Consider the following 21,516-nt stretch of genomic DNA (forward strand, 5'->3'; position numbering starts at 1 on the left):
CACACTGTAGCCAGACCACCGCCAGCTTAACTGGATGATCCTGGCGTCACTGCCTCCAATCAGGTCTGCACACCACTGACATACAAAGTGGCCATGACAGGATTCTCTCAGATTTGTACATCCAGTTCCTTGATCCTTTTTCTATTTCTCTAATTCATCCTTCTTCAGAAATCACTCTCCTTACGGTTCTCATTCACTTGCCACTAAACCAGTGCAATACCCTCACAGCAGACTCTTCCTGTCTTACGTGTTTCTTCCCCCACAGAATTATCATTACTATCATAGTCCCTCTTCAGGCAATACACATCTCTGGGAGCAGAAAGGGAGATGAGCACAAATGCCTTCCCTTTCTCTTCCACCTTCTCCCCGCACCTCCTCCCCCACCCCCCACCCCCGACCCTTGATGCTGATGGAATTTCTTATGGGCAATCTAACAACATGGATCAAAATTTAAAATAAGTGTATGTTTTAGTCCCTGGCTGCTACAGCAAAAAATACCACCGACTGGACAGTTTATACAACATACTTGTTTCTCACAGTTCTGAATGCTGGGAAGTCCAAGATCAAAACAATGGCACATGCATGTCTGGTGAGAGCCCTCTTCCTGGTTCATAGACTTCTCACTATGTCCTCACCTGGCTAAAGGGGTAAGAGGGCTCTCTGGGGTCTCCTTATATAGGCACTAGTCCCTTCACAAGGACTCCACCCTTGTAAACCGATAACCTCCCAAAAGGCCCTACCTCCTGAAATCACATTGTGGGTTAGGATTTCAACATGTGAATTGGGGGAGAGGGGGTGGGTGGACATATTCAGTCCATAATAGTATCCCCCTTGAGCTAGCAATTTTAGGAATGAATAGGATACGTATTGTGATAATTTGTATACCAGTGAAATCAAGAAAATCTATTCAATAGGAAATTTGGTTGAACAACTTATGGTACATCTATAAAAGATCACACAGAATTAGAGCAAGATGAAGATTTGTGTGTGGACATGGAAAGGTAGTGATAATGCACAGGTTATACAGAAAAGCAGGTTACAAGCCTATTTAATGCAAACTCAATTTTATACAATTGAGATTTTCATTTTCTACTTTTATACTTTCATAGGATTTGAATTTCTTACAATAAACATATCTTACTTTTGTAATAAATAGATGAAAAGACCGTGTACCTTTATTCAGTGTCCCACACAAAACAACCTTTCCAGCTTTACCCCAGTTGTCCTATTTCTTTCACTCGAATCTGGTTTAACAGTTGACAAATTATGTTCTTTAATGCCCTGACTTTGGCATTTTGCTCCAGGTTTTCCCAGCCTGGAATGCCACCCCCCCCCCCCACCTCGGCTTTGTCCCTCTCTTCTTTCGTCTTTCCAGACCCATCTCCAATTCCTCCTAGAAGTCTCCTCTCAATCTATCTGGAATCATTCATGCCTCTCCATCGGTACTTCCAGTTTGTCCTAGCATTTCTTCACCTGAGGTTCAAATCCCTCAGGCGTGGGCTTCCCTAAGTCCCTGAATCCTGGAAAATAGTAAGAAAATTTTAGTGAACGCCTAGGTGCCCTCCCTTAGAGTTCATAGCTTTCGACAGATGGACTAAAAGGAACACAAACATGTTTGACTCGGTACCTTCCATTTCCCGTGTCATTCAGCTTTGTATTTCTTCTATTTCCTCAAAACGTTAGATCTTGCATTACTTATTTTCACTTACCTAGGTTTCTTCTCCCCAAATAAGTTATAAAAATGTGAGAATAAGGGCCCACAGTATGTACGTGTGTGTATATATTTTAATCCTTGATTAAAATTTGCATAATTCAGAGCACAAAGAATTCAGAAAGTATGTGTTTGATGAGTAGCTGTACCCACAAGAATATGTGTAGGCAATCCTGCAAATTAATAAACCCAAAGCATGTGAGGGGAAAAAAAAAAAATCCACAGGGGAGAGAACCAAAATAGAAACTTTGTCCTCAGTTCTGAGACAGCAGTTCTTCAAGGTCTTGCTGCTCTTTGATAACCATGTGACTGACTCACTGTCAGGGCGAAGGAAAACAAATATACCAGGACAGAATCCGGCAAACAGATTAACCTTCCTACAGAATGGTACGTATTTATAATAACTCTGAAATTTTCTGGAGGTAATATTCCAAAAGCTTTCACCAACCAGTCAATGCAGGTACAAATGGAAAGAGAACTCATGTCATTGGAGCTTTTACATGGATTTTTATTAAAATACAACGTTTTCTTTCAAAAATGAACGCTCTTAAGAAACCCCTATTGGAAAGTAGAGATGTACTTGTGTAACATAATTTCACTAAAAATGAGGATCTTAGTCTATCTTGAATGATGAGACAGAGGAATTTTATATTCCTTGTTAAATGTTCTCATTTTGGGGACATGGAGGAGGTCACTTCATGTCCCTGAATTTCACTACTCATTTGTAACAGAGGAGAGGCTGAAATAGACCTATCCTTCTCAAACCGATTGTTAGGATATTTAGTGGTAAACACAAAATTATCAAAGAATGGGGATATATTGAAGCAGAAAATATACTGAAGATTTAAGGGGGACAAACTGTTTTGAAAGCAATATAGCATGGGAGAAAAAAAAGAGACCCTTTATTCAACAGAGAAATTCTATAATCTTGTTCAAGGAACCACCTTGATGGAAACGTTTAATTATAAAGAGGTGCCAAGTGGAATAGCCTTAATTTGCCAGGGCTAGACAAAGAGATAGTCAAACCATTCTGGATAGGAAGTTAGCAAAAATTTATAGGTAAACTCAGGAAAGAATGGAGTCTGGGGCGGGGGGGGGGGGGGCGTGGAGGGGAAGAAAAAGTGATGAAGTAATAGAATGAGCCACGTGATGGCAAAGAGGAGCCCACTTACGTGAGCTAGTGAGAAGATGCTGGCAGCAGGGGCAACAGAGGTGATTTTAAGAACAACGATGAACAATGTTTACTTTTAACATGCACTTAGCTATGATGTAAGGCCTTTGCCACTCAGATTTTTACTGAGGTCTGATATTCCTACATGTACCCTGTAGGAGTTGCATTCTGGAAGAGGGGTGGAAGGAGGGGTGGAAGGACGGAAGGTGTTCTACCAGCAAGGGTCAGTGAGAGCAGCAGATGAAGACTTCAGCAAGACTGAAGTGAAACAGGAAATCACAGAGACAGGTGTTCCAGAGAACAGAAGCCTTCAGGAATTTCCAGACATCTTGAGAAAGGCATTAGAATTCGCACAGGATAGGGAATGGGGATCCCTAGCTAATTCATGCGAACAAGGTAGTTCGGCAGAGCTGAAATCCTGGTTCAATGGACATGGGTATATTATGGATGAAGATTCAAAATCTTAAAACCTCAAATAATTTGTATTATGCTCTACCCTCAGACTCCAGGATGCAGGACATTCACCTTCCTCCGACATTGGAGTAGTTTTGAGAAGCCGCGGGCTGGGTGTTACCACATGTTCCATTCAAGCCTAACATTTTACGTCTCTGGCAAAACATGCCGCAGCTACTAAGACAAGACGGTACCTCCCTTTATAAAGTAGTTTCAGGTAAAAATGTGATGTGATAACCATAAAGAAATCCATCTTAGGTAGAATGTCTACATGATACCAAAGCAGAGAGTGGAATTTGTTCTACTAGAGAAAATTCATAGCCTAATTAGTCGCATTTTTTACTACACATGATATGATATGAACCTTAACTCAAAACTCCCCACAAAGAAATGTTGCCTCGACAGTATCATCATGACATGGAGTAGTAACTTGGAAACCAGCCTCTTAGATCCGATTCCAGGGGCGCTTCTGAAATTATCAAGAAGTTAGTATCTTTAAACCATTCATCAGTATTAGTGTCAGGTTGCAAATCTGTCCAGGCAGACGCATCCATCACACGTAGCAATGATGACAGCAGCTGCAAATCAGAGAGCGCCAAATTACCTGCCAAGACCTCCCGCACTTAGAAAAACATTTAACAAAGAGAGCTGATTAGCTCATTCTCACATAGTCATTTACCCAGCTTTGCAGAGTTCATTCAAAGTAATTTCCACTACTTTAATAAGCAACCTATATAACTTGCTAATGAGAATGTGTCAGAATATATCTTTACAGAGTCATTATGTGAAATGTCACAGATACGAGGTGATAGACTCTCCAAAATATACCTGGTTTCATCTCAAAATTTATACAAAACTGCCTAGTGAAGAACGTTCCGGAAATTTGTCATTGTTCCATCACAGTCTGGCTGAGATTTTTAGAGGTTACACCCATGTTTATGCCAGCAAATGGCTCAGATCTATTTGCTAGTAATTTTGTTTACCTTATTTAATAGAGACTATTTTTAAGGTTTTAATGACAGACTGAGTTAAGAAAATATACTTGCTTCTTTGTACCCATCTTTGGGTGTCCTTGTGGGACTGTGCATGCTTGTATTGACTTGTTCGCCATTTAATTACTTTCATCCAATGTTTAAAACAAAACCAATTAGAAAATTACCAGATCATTTGCAGAAAGTTGGCAAAGTAAAGAATTGGGGGCAGATGTTGAGGAGGGAATGACTTTTAAAACAGTAAAAAAAAAAAAAAAAAAAAAAAAAGACAAGCAAGCAAGCCTGTTCCATTTTAGCATAGGAAGCACAGAGCCTTTCTTGGACACTGTTAAAGTGGTCGATTCTAACTGGGACAATGAATGGCAATAGACATCACTGAAATATGAGAAGATTCACCTGTCAATAACTGACTCCACTCAGGCTCCAATTCATAGAAGGTGCTAAGGATTTTAGCTAATGGTTGACTATACGGAATATAGTATGCACTCATTAAAGACTTATTGGTTGGCCATATTTATAAGCAAAAATATAACTTTCCCTACCCCTTTCACCTCTTGGATGTAGGAGATGTGACTTCAGTTTTTCTAGGAAATACAACCTAAGAATTCTGTTTAACCCAATCCTGCTAGTGACAAATGTTTCAACTCCCAAATATTTCCCGGTATTGAAATTATTCCCTGCTGGTCCTTTTATTAAACACACAAAATTGTCATCTTATCATCTTTGGAAACACTGTAATATTACAGTACCCACACGTGATGGCAAATTTCCCCGACTGGAATTAAACATTTGCTAAAGAATTGCAGGTGTTCTTAAAATAATCAGGTTAGTCCCAAATGCAAGAAGAAAACAAATAATCCAGCAATCAGTACACCATCAGCATCATTAACTCTAATCTCTAGAGCCTATTCTTTTTAGATGGGAGAGGAAAATAAGAAAATCTCAAAGCTATACTATTATGACAGTCAATTACTTTTTGATAGAACAGTTTCATGCTTCCATCTGTAATTAAAGTCAGCAGTCTTATAAATTAAATTCCTACAAAAGGGAAATTGAATGGGAGCAGAGGGAGCACTTTGTTGTTTCTAGGATAAAAGCTGGAAAATAAATTGTATAAGACAAACTATCTCTGAACAGTCCAAGTTATTGACCTATTTACGGGGTATACTGTGATTAGGACATATATATAACATCATAAGCATGTTGGAAACTATTTTATTGGTAGGCTGCACAATGGTTACCTGTCATTAATTGAATGTTGGCTCCAGATAATATCAACACTAGAAAATTTTTAATGTTATGTAGTAATCTGTAAAGGAGTTAAACTGCTGAACCTCATAAAGTAACATTACCTGTTATGGTAGATTTGATTCAAATCTTAGCCTTTCTCTTGTGGGCTTAGCCACGTAATTTGCTTTGGCCAATGCAATGTTAGCAGCCATGATGCACACAGAGGACTGAGAACTGGTATGACAGGTGATCTTGCTCTTTTGGATCTGTCATGAACCGGAGTTGAAAATTCCCGGATTGGTCTGCTGGTCCCAGGAGGAAAATGAAGAGTCAAGCCGTGCCAGCCCATGCTGAGTGCAGCCCAAGATCAGCTATAGACCCACCTGACTACAGGTGTGTGAAAGTGAGCATAATCATCCCCTGAGCACAGCCTAAATCAGTGAAACATTAGTCATTGATTTGCAGATACAAAAGAAATAGAAGCTTATAGTTCTATTATGACATTGTATTTTTGTGGCAGTAGTTAACTGATAAAGCTACCAAATAAAGCTTAAATTCCCTAACACAGAATCCAAAGTCCTCTACGGTCTCCTACAGGTTGACTTTACATCAATTTAGTCATTCATTCATTCATTCATTGAAGTACCTACAACATGTCAGTTACTATTCTGGCACTGGAAATATAGTGATTAACAGAAGTTCACAATATTATGGAGCTTACATTCTAGAAGACATAGGAAGCAATAAACATAACATGATAGGCAGTGATGAAGAACAAAGATAAAAGCAGAGAGAATGGTGGTGGTAATAGGGTGATGAGGGAATACTTTTACTTTCTTATAAGAGGACGTTTGAAGAGGCATCAGAAATAAAAGAAGGAGCAAGAGATGTGTTTATCTCAGGGAAAAGAATTCCAACAAAGGTAACAGAAAATACAAAAACCCTGGGGAGAACAGACTAAATGTATTTCAGCAGGAGCACAGGGGCCAGTATCTTCAAACACAGTAAGAATCAAAGCACATCTTCTACCACCACCACCACCAGCAGCACCACCACCACCACCAGCAGCACCACCACCACCACCAGCAGCACCACCACCACCACCACCAGCACCACCAGCACCACCACCAGCACCACCACCAGCACCACCACCACCACCACCACCACCACCAGCACCACCACCAGCACCACCACCAGCACCAGCACCACCACCACCACCACCACCAGCAGCACCACCACCACCACCACCACCAGCACCACCACCAGCACCACCAGCACCACCAGCACCACCAGCACCACCACCACCACCACCACTACCACCACCAGCAGCAGCAGCAGCAGCACCACCACCACCACCACCACCACCACCAGCAGCAGCAGCAGCACCACCACCAGCACCACCAGCACAAAAGGAAGACAGTAAGGAGAAACAAGGCTACAAAACAGAAATTAACAAGAAATCAATAACTATCAATGGTTACTTTAAATATAACTAGATTAATCTTGCCAATCAAGAGACAGAATGCCTGCATGGATAAAAACCCAAATTCCAACTACATGATGTCTATAAGAGATCTACTTTTGATTTAATGACCTACATTGGCTGAAAATGAAGGGATAGGAAAAGATACTCCACATAAATACAAAAAAAAAAAAAAAAGTAGGAATGGCTATACTTTTATCAGAAAAAAGAAAAGACTAAGTTAAAACTATCACAAGAAACAAAGAAGGTCATTACATCATGACAAAATGGTCACTTCAATAGACAGATATGAAAAATACAGATGCACCCAACATCAGAGCACCTTTAGATCTGAAGGGAGAGACAGCAATACAATAGTAGGCTTCAATAGCCCAATTACAATAATGGACAGAGTGTCTGGACAGAAGATCAATAAGGCAAAAGCAGACTTAAACTATACTACAGACAAACAGACCTAATAGACACATAATGAACATCCTACTCAACAGGAGAATTCTCATTCTTCACGTGCACATGGTATGTTTCCCAGGTTAGGTCGCATGCTAGGCCACAAAACAAGTCTCAACTTACTTAAAAGACCGAAGTCATTTCAAGTATCTTTTCCAACCACCATGGAGTAAAACTTGAAATGAAAAAAGATAAAAGAAATTCACACATAGAAATTGAACACACTCTTAACCTTCGAGTCAAAGAAAATTGAGAAAAATTAGAATATATCTGAAGACAAATGAAAAAACACAACTTATCAAATATATGGGATACAGCAAAAGCTGTACTAAAAGGAAGTTAAGGGGTGCCTGGGTGACACAGTCGGTTAAGCATCCAACTCTTGGGTCCTGCTCAGATCATGATCTCAGGGTCATAAGATCAAGCTCTACCACAGGCTGCACGCTCTGCGTGGAGGCTGCTTAAGTTCCTCTCTTGCTCTGCACTGCCCCCAGCCCTCCCCAAACGCCCAATCACGTCCACTCTAAGATAAATACTTCTTTAAAATGAAAGTTAATAGTGATAAACACCTACATTAGTTAACAACTAATCACAATCAGACCTCAAGGAACCAGAAAAGAACAAGCTAAGCCCAAAGTTAGCAGAAAGGAATTAAAATTAAAGCAGAAATAAATCATAAAGTAGAAAAATAAAAATGAGGGGTTTTTCCCCCCAAAACAATATTGAGAACACTTTAGTTAGATTAAGGAAAAAAAGACACTAAATCAGAAATGGAAGACAAAACACTACAAATGAATTACAAATGAATAAGCCAAAAACAGAAAGATACTACATGCTACTACTCATGAGGAATCTGAAATAGTCAAACTCATAGAAGCAGATACCGGGATGGTGCTTGCCAGGGCCTGGGGGAAAGGGAAACAGAGGGTTTTGTTTTTTTTTTTTTAATGATTTTTTTATTATATTATGTTAGTCACCATACACTACATTACCGGTTTCTGATGTAAAGTTCGATGATTCATTAGTTGTGTGTAACACCCAGTGCACCATGCAATACACAAGGTATTAGTCAAAGTACAAAGTCTCAGTTATAAAAGATGTGCAAGTCTCAAAGATCTATTGTACAGCTTGACGACTACAGTCAATACTCTATACACTTAATTTACTAAGAGGGTAGTTTTTTGTGTTTTGGGTTTTTGTTTTTGTTTTTGAGAGGGGAGAGAGAAAGAGGATAGGGGAGGGGCAGAGGGAGAGGAAGAGAATTTTTTCTATTTTAATTCAATTAATTAACATACAGTGTATTAGTTTCAAAGGTAGGGTTCAGTGATTCATCAGTTGTTTGTAACACCTCGTGCTCATTACATCACATGCCCTCCTTAATGCCCATCACCCAGTTACCCATCCCCCAACTCACTTCCCCTCCAACAACCCTCACTTTGTTTCCTATGATTAAGAGTCTCTTATGGTTTGTCTCCTGAAGAGAATCTCCTGGAGCTTGCTTAAGCTCCACACCCAGTGCAGAGCCCGAGGTGGGGCTCAATCTCACAACCCTGAGATCCTGACCTTAGCCAAAATCAAGAGTTGAATGCTTAACTGAATGAGCCACCCAGGTGCTCCTGAGAGTAGGTCTTAAGTGTTCTTATAGCTAGAAAATCATAGATAAGGTGAGAAGAAACTTTCAAAGGTAAAGACGTAAACATATGATATAAATTGTGATAATTTTCGATGTAGGACTTACCTTCAAGCTCATCAATTGTATAGATTATATACAGGTTTTAGGTTTAAAAAAAAAGAAACAAAGGGAAATGACAGGAGAATATTGTGTCACAGGGTAGCAAGAAGCTAGACCATGTAGGCCTTGAGGTCTGCTTTAATTCTGAGATTGAAAATATCTAATTCACAGATGTCTACTTACCTACTTACCCGCTTAGGCATCTATCCATCCATCTACCTATCTATCCTATATATGGTCTATCCATCCAATCTTTATCCATCTACCTATTATAACGGTGTGACCTGTGCATTATGTAATGCTGGTGTCTGGCCAGAGCTTTCCTACTAGATTTTGAGATTCTTGATAGTAGGGGCTAGGTCTTACGTCTTTAATTCCATGAAATGCCAGAGACATTATAAACTGTCAATAGTTAAAGGAATTAATGGCGAAGACACACATGGACATTAAATAGCACAAAAATCTCACTCCTATTTTTAATATAATTATTCCCTTGCTAACACAGTTCTTGGGATCAAAGGCTATATAGTGTGTGACCCTGGGTAGAAGCAAAGGGTTGGGAGAAACTTTTAAGTGCTATTGCTAGCCTGAGGCCCTCCTAAGAAAATTCATCACCTAGAATGTGTGTGGATAATTCAGACACTTTTATTTCCACCTCCTCCTACGTTTTCCTTAAGCTTGGAACCTGGAAGCTTTTGCCTTAATAACAATAATGACAAGTGCTATGGATGACAGAGTTTCTCTCTGACTCTATACCTAAATATAAAAAAGAGGCTCAATGCTGGGGTTTTTCTGCATGGTAGCTACCTGTATTTCCAGCCAGCCAGTCCAGCTCTCAGCCATGCTGAAAAACAGCTAGCCAGAAAACCCATGCAGGGATTTGAGCTGGATAAGAGAAAATTCCACAAAATAGATTGTGTGGCCCAGGAGAAATCAATATGGCTTTATTTACTTTATAGGAGGCAACTCTCAAGCACAGCAGAGTTACATGATGGGTAAAGAGGTTTTATTTGGAGTTTTATGGACTTCTTTCTAGAAAGCAGGCACACAAGTTATCCAGACAGCCAAAAGTTACTGACACCCAAAGCCCCCAAAATGCCCTATTGCCTCAAATAAAATGGACCTAAAGGCGTATGTTGCATAGGAGGAGGAACAAGAAAAAAACAGAGCTGAAATGATCTTCTCAGACCCCACACTATGATCTTGCAATACTGACAGCTATTCTTTAAGGACAATTCCTCCTTCAACAGTCTGACTTGACTACAGCAGGACTCCGTATACACGGTACAAATGGAGTTCCTGTGAGTTTGTTTCTCCGCAGCAATTGCTCCAAAATTTGAATGCCCTTCAAGATTTATTTTGGATGGTAACATAGTACCGGGAAAAAAATAGTATTTGCCATGAATTTTGAAAAGAATGATCAGGCTTTTGATAACAGATATTTGAGTGCACACACAGACTCCTCGACTTTATTCCAAGCCTGATTCAAAATTCAGGCTGCGAGGGCAGATAAGGGGGGGGGGGTTGTTTTTTGTTTTGTTTTGTTTTGTTTTTTAAGACTCTCAACTTTGAAATGAGGTTATTTCATGCTTTTAAATCACAGAGAGTGAGCTTTGTAAGCAGTCCCCGCACAGCGGCCTCCGCCAGATCTTCAGAGATTGAATTCTTTCCTGGCTGGAAAATGTCTCTGGAACAATAGTGGGAGTTGATTTTTCTCCTCAGTCAATTCTTCCTTTTCACAATTAGGATGCAGTGAGCTGCAGTGGATCAGGTTGAAATGGTGGGTCAAAATCCACACGGGCTGGATCTCCTCGGGTTTCCCAAGACGTGGTTCTCGCTGTGCCCTTCAATTTCGCTTGTAGGGTCACCGAGCTTTCTTCGTCGCGCCGCTCTCTTTCTTGTATAAGTGGATTGTTTTCCCTGCTGAAGTGTACACTCCTCAGAAGATGAAAAGACTGTCGCTGAGTATTTTGATTGTGTTTGCGTTCATGTTTCTTCACCGCGGCTTCCCTGGAGCACAAGTTATTACTGAAACAATCCACAGCATCACCACTCACGTGCCTCCAGCCCTCTGTTCCTTTCACAGGTCTCTCGGAGCCGCATACAGATGGCAAGTGTCACCCATTACACTGCCGAGCTCTGCCTTCATTTCAACTAAGTGAAATGCCTTTCATGTTTAATTGCTCTCTTCTCTAGGTTTCTAAAGCCTGTCGTCTGTGCCCCTTGAAAGTGCTCGCCGAGTTTTGCTTTGTCTTCCCACCCCACGCTTCTCCCCCACGGCCAGCCCCCAAGAACACTTAATTCTTGGAGGGTCTTAAACACCCTTGCACCTTTCTCAAAATATGGCTCAATGCCTATTAACAGATTGGTAAAAAAGAAAAATTAAGAAGGGCTGGCATCAGACATCTTTCCTCACGTTGTGCAGCCAATGCTATTTTATCGACGGATTTTCTTTGCCGACAGCAGCTGTCCTTGCTGACTGAAGAAAAATTCCCTTCTCTTTCCCCTCAGATTGCCCACTGAACTTAACAGTTCTGGACTAATTAGAGCCTATTCCTCCTTTGATCCTAATGATGAAAGTCAGCTGTTCTCAACCCTGAGTATGTATCAGAATCACCTAGAGGGCTTGTTAAAAAAAAAAAAAAAAAAGAGGGAGGAGGGGAAGAAGAAAAGAAGAAAGAAGAGACCGCAAGGCCCCATCCCTGGTTTCTTATCCAGCAGGTCTGAGGTGTGGCCCGAGAATCTGTTTTCCTAATATACTCACAGGTAATGCTCATGCGGCTGGTCCAAGAACTCACTCCTCTTTGGGAACCACCAGACTGGCCCATCCCCTAGGGAATTTCTCTGCCACATTCTCTCTTAATTATTAGGAGTAAAGTCAGAAAAGAGTCGAGTCAGTAAACATTTTTAGCCTTCTGGTTGGAAAGTCTGAAGTCCTCAAGGACTACAAATGGCAAGTCTACGCGAAGACATGCACCAGCTGGAGTCCGTCTTGCCGACCTCCAAATGCAAGGGATCATCAAGAGACAGGAAAACAGAGGACTGGGTCTTGGTATGCTAAGGTTGCCAACAACTTCTCAACAAGCAAGTGCACACGAAATAAGTGATTTGTTGCTTGCTAAATCACCTATTTTTAGAGTGTATAATTCAAGGAGTTTAATGTCAATTCTACAGAGGTCCAAGGTATCATGAGGTATTATCATGTTTGCTCCAAAACTTTTTGCTTAGTTGAAATTTACCTTGCTCAAGTTATTGATGAAATACTGAAAAACAGTTCAAATCATCTTAAAGATAAGGCAATTTGGAAGCCTGATATGCTGATCCAATCATATCCATAGAAGTTCAGAAATCAATGTAGAATAAAAAAAAAAAAAAATCACCTATTAGGACATCCTGGGATTTTAAGTGATATCTAGATAATACTTCCTAATACAGATTTTATAAATTCATGGTAAAATAGCAATTAAGGGACAATAAACAAATCTTGCAAAAATTAAAAGATTTACTATCAAGCAGTATCCAAAAACTGGGAGTTATTTTTATTACGAAAAGGCTGACACCTGTGCATTGGGGGCTGAAGTTAGTGATAACCAGATAAAGAGTTAATGAAATAGGGGCACCTGGATGGCTCATCAGTTGAGCGCCTGACTCTTGGTTTCAGCTCAGATTAGGATGTCAGGGTCCTGATATTCAAGTCCATCTCAGGCTCCGTGCTTGGCAAGGAGTTGGCTTGGGGATTCTCTCCCTCTGCCCCTTCCCCTGCATGCTCCCACATGTGCGCGTGCACGGGCTCTCTCTCCCGCTCTCTCAAACAAATCTTTTAAAAAGTTCATTTTAAAAGAGGATACTTTTATTAAACTCCAGATTTATCAAAAACAAACTCTAGGTTTATCAATTACTGATAACATTTGGGTGTGAGCAACAAAACATTTGACAAAGCAGGCTTAAACAGGGTTTATTTTTCCTATGACAAGAAGTCTAGAGATGGGAACTACGGGAATTACAGGTGTAATTAATAAAAACATAAGGAAAATAGAAATTCATCTGAAAGCAGATATCAGAACTGAATTCAAAAAGCTGATTTTTAAAAGGTTAATGTAAAAGACAAAAGTCCTGCGGGTCTGATTGAGGAACAGGGAAATCTACAAAAATAGGAAAGCGAGGGCCCCTGCCACAGCACCCCTCCCTGCCACACACACTCCTTCCAATAGCCAGTAGCCGGGGCCACCCTGGAGTCATTGCAAAAAATAATGTAAACGGGGATGGACATCAAAATATTTTTAATTGATTTGTCATGTATAGACAAGGAGGATGGCAACAAGAACCTCAAATATAGCTCAAGAGTCAACTTTCATTTTATAAAAAGTAAATCCTTCTCAAGTTGCAACATTTTCCCCAATTCCCTCCTGGTATGCCTCTCCCATCACCAGAGCAACACTTGTCCTTTAATAAACACTAACTGCCACTAAGAAGACAGAGTAAACAAGTCTGAAAACGTGATTTTTCTCCCGAGTCATGAGTATTTCCTCGGATGTTTCCCCGCTGTGGGAGGCCTTATAGACTTGGAATGTTCCAGGCAATCAAGATTAGGAAGACTACCACCTGGGTCTCAGCCTCCAGATTTCTGGCATTAGTGGTATTTACTCAAAACCATGTATGTTCTCCCTATATCAAAGTTAAATTTTTTATAGCACATATGAGAAACGTCACTAACTCAGGCGTTTTTCAATATAATAGCGGGAAGAAAACAGATCCATAACAAAGTTTTCAGGTTTCAAATCTAAACGCCCGGGTCTTTCCGTTCAAAACTTAGCTTCACCATCTCTTCTCCCTATCACCACATCTCAGATTTATGTAATGGGTGTCACAGTATACTCCTGCTAGAGTTGGCCAAGGAAAAATATTACATCTATGACCCAACTAATAGCACAAACAAAATAGAGGACGTAAAACAGAACATGCACGAGATCGTTGGAGGTCAGAAGGTCTGAGTATAAGCTCTGAAAAGGGCACTGGCTAACTGGAAAAGTCACCGTGCAGAAGAGAAAACGGAAATATGAATATAGGCCAAATGAAGGAGATAAATTTGGCCTGTTCTCTGGAAACCAATCCTATTTCAGCAAAATTCTATATAATTATTCCTTTTTTGAAACATTCCTAAAAGGCATAATAATTCAGAAGAGATTAAATGTCAGTCTGTTGGGAATGTGAGTGGAAATATACAGGCTTTCCTTGTTCTGTTTGAGCAACTTTTACCCCAACTCTAAAGTTATTTAAAATAGGAAAAGAAAAGATTTAAAAGAAGAAAGAAGGCTTCTGGTTCCACACATGAGAAGCTTAGAAGTTGCCACCCAGTTCTAACAACAAGTAAACTGCTGAACAAACTGGAAAAAATCAACGACTCTCCTTAGGTCCATGAAAGAGGAGAATACACAGGGCAAACTGCGGCCTCCAAGTCCGAGAGATACAAGAAAACGGAGTCAGAACTTACCTGCAGAAGCACAGACTCCAGAGCAGAAACCAAATCAGGAACCAGTGCCTGGGCAGGGACCCTGAATCGACGAGTCGCTGGACAGGCGATGTGGACAGTGCTCGGAGGTAAAACCTGCAGGGGGACCCAGTTATAGAGAGGCCCTCTCAAGATTGAGAAACTTGCCTCCAGGAACTCTACCAGACTCCCCCAGCTTTAAACAGGCGAGCTTCCTCAGCTTCCGACAGGGGGAGGGGAGAGAGCCATTTTTATATCCTTGGTCTTAACAAGGCCTGCCCTCCCAGGAAACTAATTAACCAGAGCCTCACCTGCTGGGGTGTCCTCCAGTCTAACTGACCTGGGGGAAGGGAAATAGACAACTCCAGCCTACCCTGGCCATTTGACCCATGAAAGGGGGGGGGGGGAGGATCTGTGAAATACTCATGAAATTCACAGTCCAGAGGCACAGGCCCACTCAAAGACTGAAACCTAATCATCGGACTGTAGGACGCTTCCCTTCCCCCCCACCCACAACACCTGACCACCACATTACTAAAGGCCTATTTCCAGCAGTTCCTTTTACCCAGAGTCATGTCTGGCTATCAAGAAAAAATTACAAACATACCAAAAGGCAAAGGGACAGAGCAAGCATCAGAGCCAACCGTGGCGGGGATGTTGGAATTACCATCCCAGGAATTTAAGACAACTATGATTCAGGTGCTAAGGCCTCTCATGGATGAAGTACACAACATGCAACAACAAATGGGCAATGTAAGCATGGAGAGAAAAATCGTAAGGAAAAAAACAAAACTAAATTCGAGATTTTAAAAAACACTGTAACAGAAATGAAGAATGCCTTGGATGGGCTTGTTAGTAGATTGGACACAGCTGAAAACAGTCTCTTAGCTAGAGGCTAGATGGGTAGAATCCTCAAAACCCAAAAGTAAAGAAAACAAAGACTGAAAAATACAGAAGAGACTATCCAAAGACGTGGGACAGCTACGGAAGATATATGAATAATGGGAATACGATAAGGAGAAGAAAGAGAAAAGGGAACTGAAGAAATATTTGAGACAATGACTGTGAATTTCCCCAAAATTAATGTTAGAAGCCACAGCATATATCCAAGAAACTCAGAGAACACCACGGAGAATAAATGCCAAAAAAAAAAAGAAAGAAAGAAAGAAAGAAAATACTACACCTATGCATATCACCTTCAAACTACAGAAAATAAAAATAAAAAATCCTAAAAGAAGCCACAGGAAACACACCTTAGAGGAACAAAGATAGGAATTAACATCCAGCTTCTCAGAAACAAGGCAGGCAAGAAGAGAGTGAAGGGAAATATTTAAAGTGTTGACAGAAAAAAAATACCAACTTAGCATTCAGTTTCCCAGAAGGAAATTATCCTTCCAAAATGAGGGAGAAATACTTTCTCAAACAAAAATTGAGGGAATTTGTTGCCAACAGACCTGCCTTGCAAGAAATGTTTAAACAAGTCTCTAGAGAGAAGAAAATAATGTAGGTCAAAAATTCAGATCTACATAAAGGAAGAAATGAAAAACATCAAAGAAAGAAAGAATAAGTGATTATAAAATAAAAGTATTATTTTTCTTATTCTTAATTGATCTAACAGATAAGTTTGTTCAAAATAATAATAGCAACAATGCATTCAATTATATATGCTTATGAATACATTTTATGTATAGTTACATATGCTTATGTCTGTTTATATATTAATGAAACGAATGACAACAATGACACAATTGACAAGAGGAAGGAATTAGGGTTATTTTCTTATTATAAGGTACTCACTACCTGTAAAGTGGTATAGTGTTATTTGAATATGGACCAGGATTTGTTGTAAATGTAAAAGAAGTAAAAAAAAAAAAAAAAAAAATACAACTGATATGCTAAGAGAGGAAAAACAAACCTAGTAAATGTATGAAAAGATTTCAACTTAACCAGTAAGCAAAGAAACACCAAAACAAAAGTAATATATCATTTAAAAAATAATAATAGTCAATACTGGTGGCATTACAGTAAAATTATTAGTACCCTCTTAAATGTTCATATAATTTGACTCAGTATAATTCTACTTCTAGGAATTTATCTTGAGTAACTACAGAAATTCAATTAAAGATTAATGTGGAACGATGTTCATCATTGCATTATTTATAACAGGAAAAAACTGGAATTGATTTAAACATACAATAAGGAAATATTTAAAAGAATTATGGTACTTCATAATATTAGCTATTCATTTATAATAATAATCACACCTAACTTTTAAAACTCAGAATTGAAGAGTTTAGAACAAATGACATTTTCATAATATTAATATGAAAGAGTGGGATACAAATCTATATATAAGATATGGACCCAATATATAGTATAAGAAGCTATCCCTGGATTATAATGTTTTTCTTTATATTTTTCTCCATTTCTAAAGGTTTTTATTTAATGAAAAAATACTATTTTTATAACAAAAAAAAAAACAGGATAACATCTTAAAAAATCAAGTTACTTTTCCCCTCACTACAAAGAATGGTTGATTTCCTAAACACGTTTGTTATGGTTTAAAGAGTGAGTATCTAGACATTAGGTAAACCATCTAGAAAACCCATGCGGATGTCATTAAAATTTGGGAAATCTGAAACTTAAAATAAATTCTGCCCTCCCTCACTTCTATTCTGTAACAGGTTTGCCAATTCAATATTATTCTGCAGAAAGCTCAATAATTAAATAGAAAAGTATTATCTCTTTAATTTTGAAACTGAAATTGCAGATTATTGCAGCCCCAAACTCCAGCTGGTCCCAAGGTTCACTATGTTCACTAGCCAACTTAGCATATATACATGAAAAGGGGAGACATTTTTTTCCTTTTTTCTTTTTTTTTAATAACTAAATTGATAACTGTTTGATTTTGGTGGGATCACCAGTAGGATAGCCTTAGCCTCCTGAGTAACTGACTTTAGATCAGGCTAATCCCAAAGTTGTGTCTAGAACCACAGTGTCCAAATGGTTGTGGTAAATTTATATTCTTCTTTTTTTTAATAATTTTTATTTTGTTAGTCACCATACAGTACATCCCCAGTTTTTGATGCAGTGTTCCATGATTCCTTATTTGCATATAACACCCAGTGCACCATGCAATATGTGCCCTCCTTAATACCCATATACTCTTCTGAATGAGTGAGTGGAATACAGAATCCCAAGTTTCTAGACCAGTGCTCTCCAAAGGATTTTGATTTGGTACCTTTATCAGGGTTTTAAATTGAACATGCTCTCCCCCATATTTTATATATGTGCTGTCTGTTACTACCTAATACTCCAAAGTACAATATGGGACAAAGCTTATTGTTATTAATGGTGGGTATATATCAATAATTCAAATAGCCTTTCTGATTGGTTGAGTTTCTGATACCATGTTATCAAATTATTGCTTTTACCATTTATGTGACTGCTGAAGTCTTCATTCCACTCATAAAGAAGGTGCATCTATGCCTCTTTGGGATTTCCATATCTGTTTGCATTATTAGAACACTCTTCACACCATATTTTCTCTGGAGGAAACTTTTTAAGCCATTTGTCCATCGTTGAGGATTAGTTCAGGTTGAAACTAGATAATATCAGATATTATTCCATCCAACCAGTTACTAGTAAACAGCATGTGGCACAAAACACTGAAAATAAACTGAATGAAAAGACTCTTGGCAATGCCCCTCTAGTTTTCTACTCTGCATTATTCAGTGAACAGTGTGTAGAAGTTCAGATCCTTTTAGCTGCTATTACAGAGAAACCCCAAACCTTATGTAGCTTAATACGAAAGTCCAAAATGGTTGTTCAGCAGCAGCTTTCCTCCAAGAAGTGATTTAGGGACCAGGTCCCTTCTGTTTAATGCCCATGTTATCTCCAGCATATGCCTCCCGAGGTCTCTGTGTTCATGTCCACCAAGCCATGAAGACCATGCATAGGAGGTCTAAGACAAGTCAGGAATGACATACATCACTCACTTCCATACGCTGTTGACCGGAACTCCGTCAAATGGCCACACCCAACTACAGGAATCTCTGCAAGGCAGTCAGCCTTGTGCCAGAGGAAGAAAGAAGTTTGGAGAAGAGCAAGCCTGCATGCAACTATTCCCGTAACAGGGAGATTGAATGATGGCATCGATGTCAAGCTGCCTATTAAATATCATCCATGCTTAATCTGTTTCTCTTAAAACAATCATACCCATAAAGGTTTTGCTTGGGTTTTTTAATGTTTGCAATACACTAGTAAATACAAAGATGTCAATAAAGAAAACGGATGCTTACCTTTTTCTCTTCGCTGACATTATTGACTATGAACTCAATAATGAGTTCTAAAAACTAAGGAAACTATAATTAGTATCCAGTCAGAAAATCCACATGAGGATCAACCTATCATAAAGCTGTGATTCCTAATCTAGGGTTCACGGACTACCAAAGACGTGTGGGTTAGTATGTATCAGAGATCACACCATTGATATTGTAGGCAAAATTATGTGCATATGATTTGTGTGTACGTATGTGTGTTCATGTTTGCAGAGAGGACTAATATACATCATCAGAATGTATGAAGGAGGGGCACCGGGGTGGCTCAGTCATTAAGCGTCTGCCTTGGGCTCAGGGCGTGATCCCGGAGTTCTGGGATCGAGCCCCTCATCGGGCTCCTCTGCTGGGAGCCTGCTTCTTCCTCTCCCACTCCCCCTGCTTGTGTTCCCGCTCTCGCTAGCTGTCTCTCTCTATCAAATAAATAAATAAAATCTTTAAAAAAAGAATGTAGGAAGGAAGTGTGATTTAAAAAATAGTACGATATTTAAAACAATTAAGAGGTAAACTTTTCTCAAAATGGTTAACAAACATAAATCAATAAATCTAGTCTCCAGACCCTATCAGAAGTCATTATACATACATGCTTTAATAATATGTTGCTACAGTATTCTTCTATTATTATCAATAAAGAAAAAACCCAATTACCTCCTCATGTATATGGGATGGATATCACTGTAAGAGAAAGTATTGCCAAATGGTTAGATTTAATGCTTCTCCCACTGACAAATATGAAGAATTGAAGGATTTATTGGTGTTATTCACATAGGCATATGACAATTGGAAAGGTCAAAAGCCTAGAAAGGCAGATTGGCAAGTTACACTTTTATTAAACTCTCAACCTATTCTTTTCCTCGGGGAGAACTTGGACCTATAAGATAATAATCTTTTCCACTGGATGAATTCTTGTACAATACACATACTGTCTTATAAATTCCAGTGCCAATCCATTTTTCCTAACATGAATCTTATAACACGGCTTAAAGCATACTACAGTATTCCAGCTGAAGTTTGTTATAGCATTTGCAGCCTGATTCCTTAGTTATTAGAGGGTTGATAACATATTATTTTTGCAAGACTTTAAAGTTCTGTAATAGGACTACCCAGCACATTGGCTAGACTTTGCAAAAATAGGCCATAACATATTTTTAAATTGGCTGGTTCTCTGCCACCCTCCCTTTACTAATCTTTGTAATTTTAAAACCCACTCACTTAAAACAGCAGTGTTTTCCCAAGAGTTATTCAGCAATCAGTGGCAAAACTAACATCTCCCCTCCTGAAATAATTCTTTTCCTCCCTGATTAGTGGCATTTTAAATAAATTGTTCGAAGGCTATGTTTGCGAATAAGATAGAAAGGAGATGATTCAGAAATAATTGCAAGGTAGGGTTTCCTGACATGGTAAATTCCATGGTCTGAGATGAAGCCCCTTCGGTCTTGAGAAAGGAAGATCTTCACTCCTCAGGAGGTGTCGCGTGCCTTAAAAGTTCAACTCAGGGATAGGCAGGGCCTGAGCTTGCTGTCACGCTAGCAGAATGAGAGCTAGCAGAATCAGAGCGGACTGTATCCACACCCCCGGGACCACAGGGCAGTTTCTGCTCCTTTGAGCTTCTCCACTGCTGCCCTGCAAGGGACAAAACACAGTCCACTTAGATCAGAAAAATTCTTATACATATTGGGAGACGGAAATATCATTCAGAAGAAACCTCCATTTTCTTTACGATAGACATGGCTCTATGTGTTGGAAGTGGACTAACAAGAAGGAGGTAAAAAGGAAGGGCAAGGACTGTTTTGTTTTGTTTTCAAGATTTGTTTATTTATTTTAAAGAGAGAAGCACACCCATGAGTGGAGGGAGGGGCAGAGGGAGAGAGAGGGAGAGAAGAGAACTCCCCGCTGCTCAGGGAGTTCTATCTCAAGACCCATGAGGTCCTGACCTGAGCCAAAATCAAGAGTCAGACACTTAACCAACTGAGCCACCCAGGTGCCCAGCAAGGACTGGCTTTTAAAGAGTATTAAACTTTCCCAATTTCCTAATGCTACAATAAACTTCATTTCAGAAAAAATAGATAATTCGACCATCCCCAGAATATGGTAGGCATGAAAACAGCCTAAAACTAAATATTCCTGGACTGGAATAATATACTAGGTAGAAATCTAGATTGATACTTTCTTTATGTGTATTTGTATTTTACATTTATATGATTCTATTCTTTTTGTAACAATAACTGGTGGGAAACCTGATTAAATTATGCTCACATGGATTATCTAACATTAAATTATTTGTGTTTATTTAGTGAACATACTTTTAGTAGCTGCTATTTTCCAGGCATCAGCTGGAAGTGTTTCTTCCTTCATCACCACGATCTATGATAGGAAGCAATGGTGATGTTGGGTTGTATGGGCATTTAAGCATGATCTGCCTCAGCACAGCTCCATTACCAACCGCTAAAGGAGCTGGCTGATTTCCCACCT

At 39.4% G+C, this 21,516-nt stretch overlaps 1 long non-coding RNA gene across 1 annotated transcript in view; it reads right to left on the reverse strand.

Moving 5' to 3' along the window:
- The window catches only part of LOC123788336 (uncharacterized), a 603,154-nt gene extending 588,235 nt beyond the window's left edge, over window positions 1–14,919 (reverse strand). The window contains exon 1 of the long non-coding RNA XR_006778474.2: window positions 14,711–14,919. This is a non-coding gene — a long non-coding RNA (uncharacterized LOC123788336). The remainder of the gene's footprint in view (window positions 1–14,710) is intronic.
- Window positions 14,920–21,516: the final 6,597 nt, after the last annotated feature.

This window comes from Ursus americanus, chromosome 20 (assembly GCF_024610735.1).
Source record: "Ursus americanus isolate L20-20 chromosome 20, mUrsAme1.1.p, whole genome shotgun sequence".
In the NCBI taxonomy this organism is placed as follows: domain Eukaryota; kingdom Metazoa; phylum Chordata; class Mammalia; order Carnivora; family Ursidae; genus Ursus; species Ursus americanus.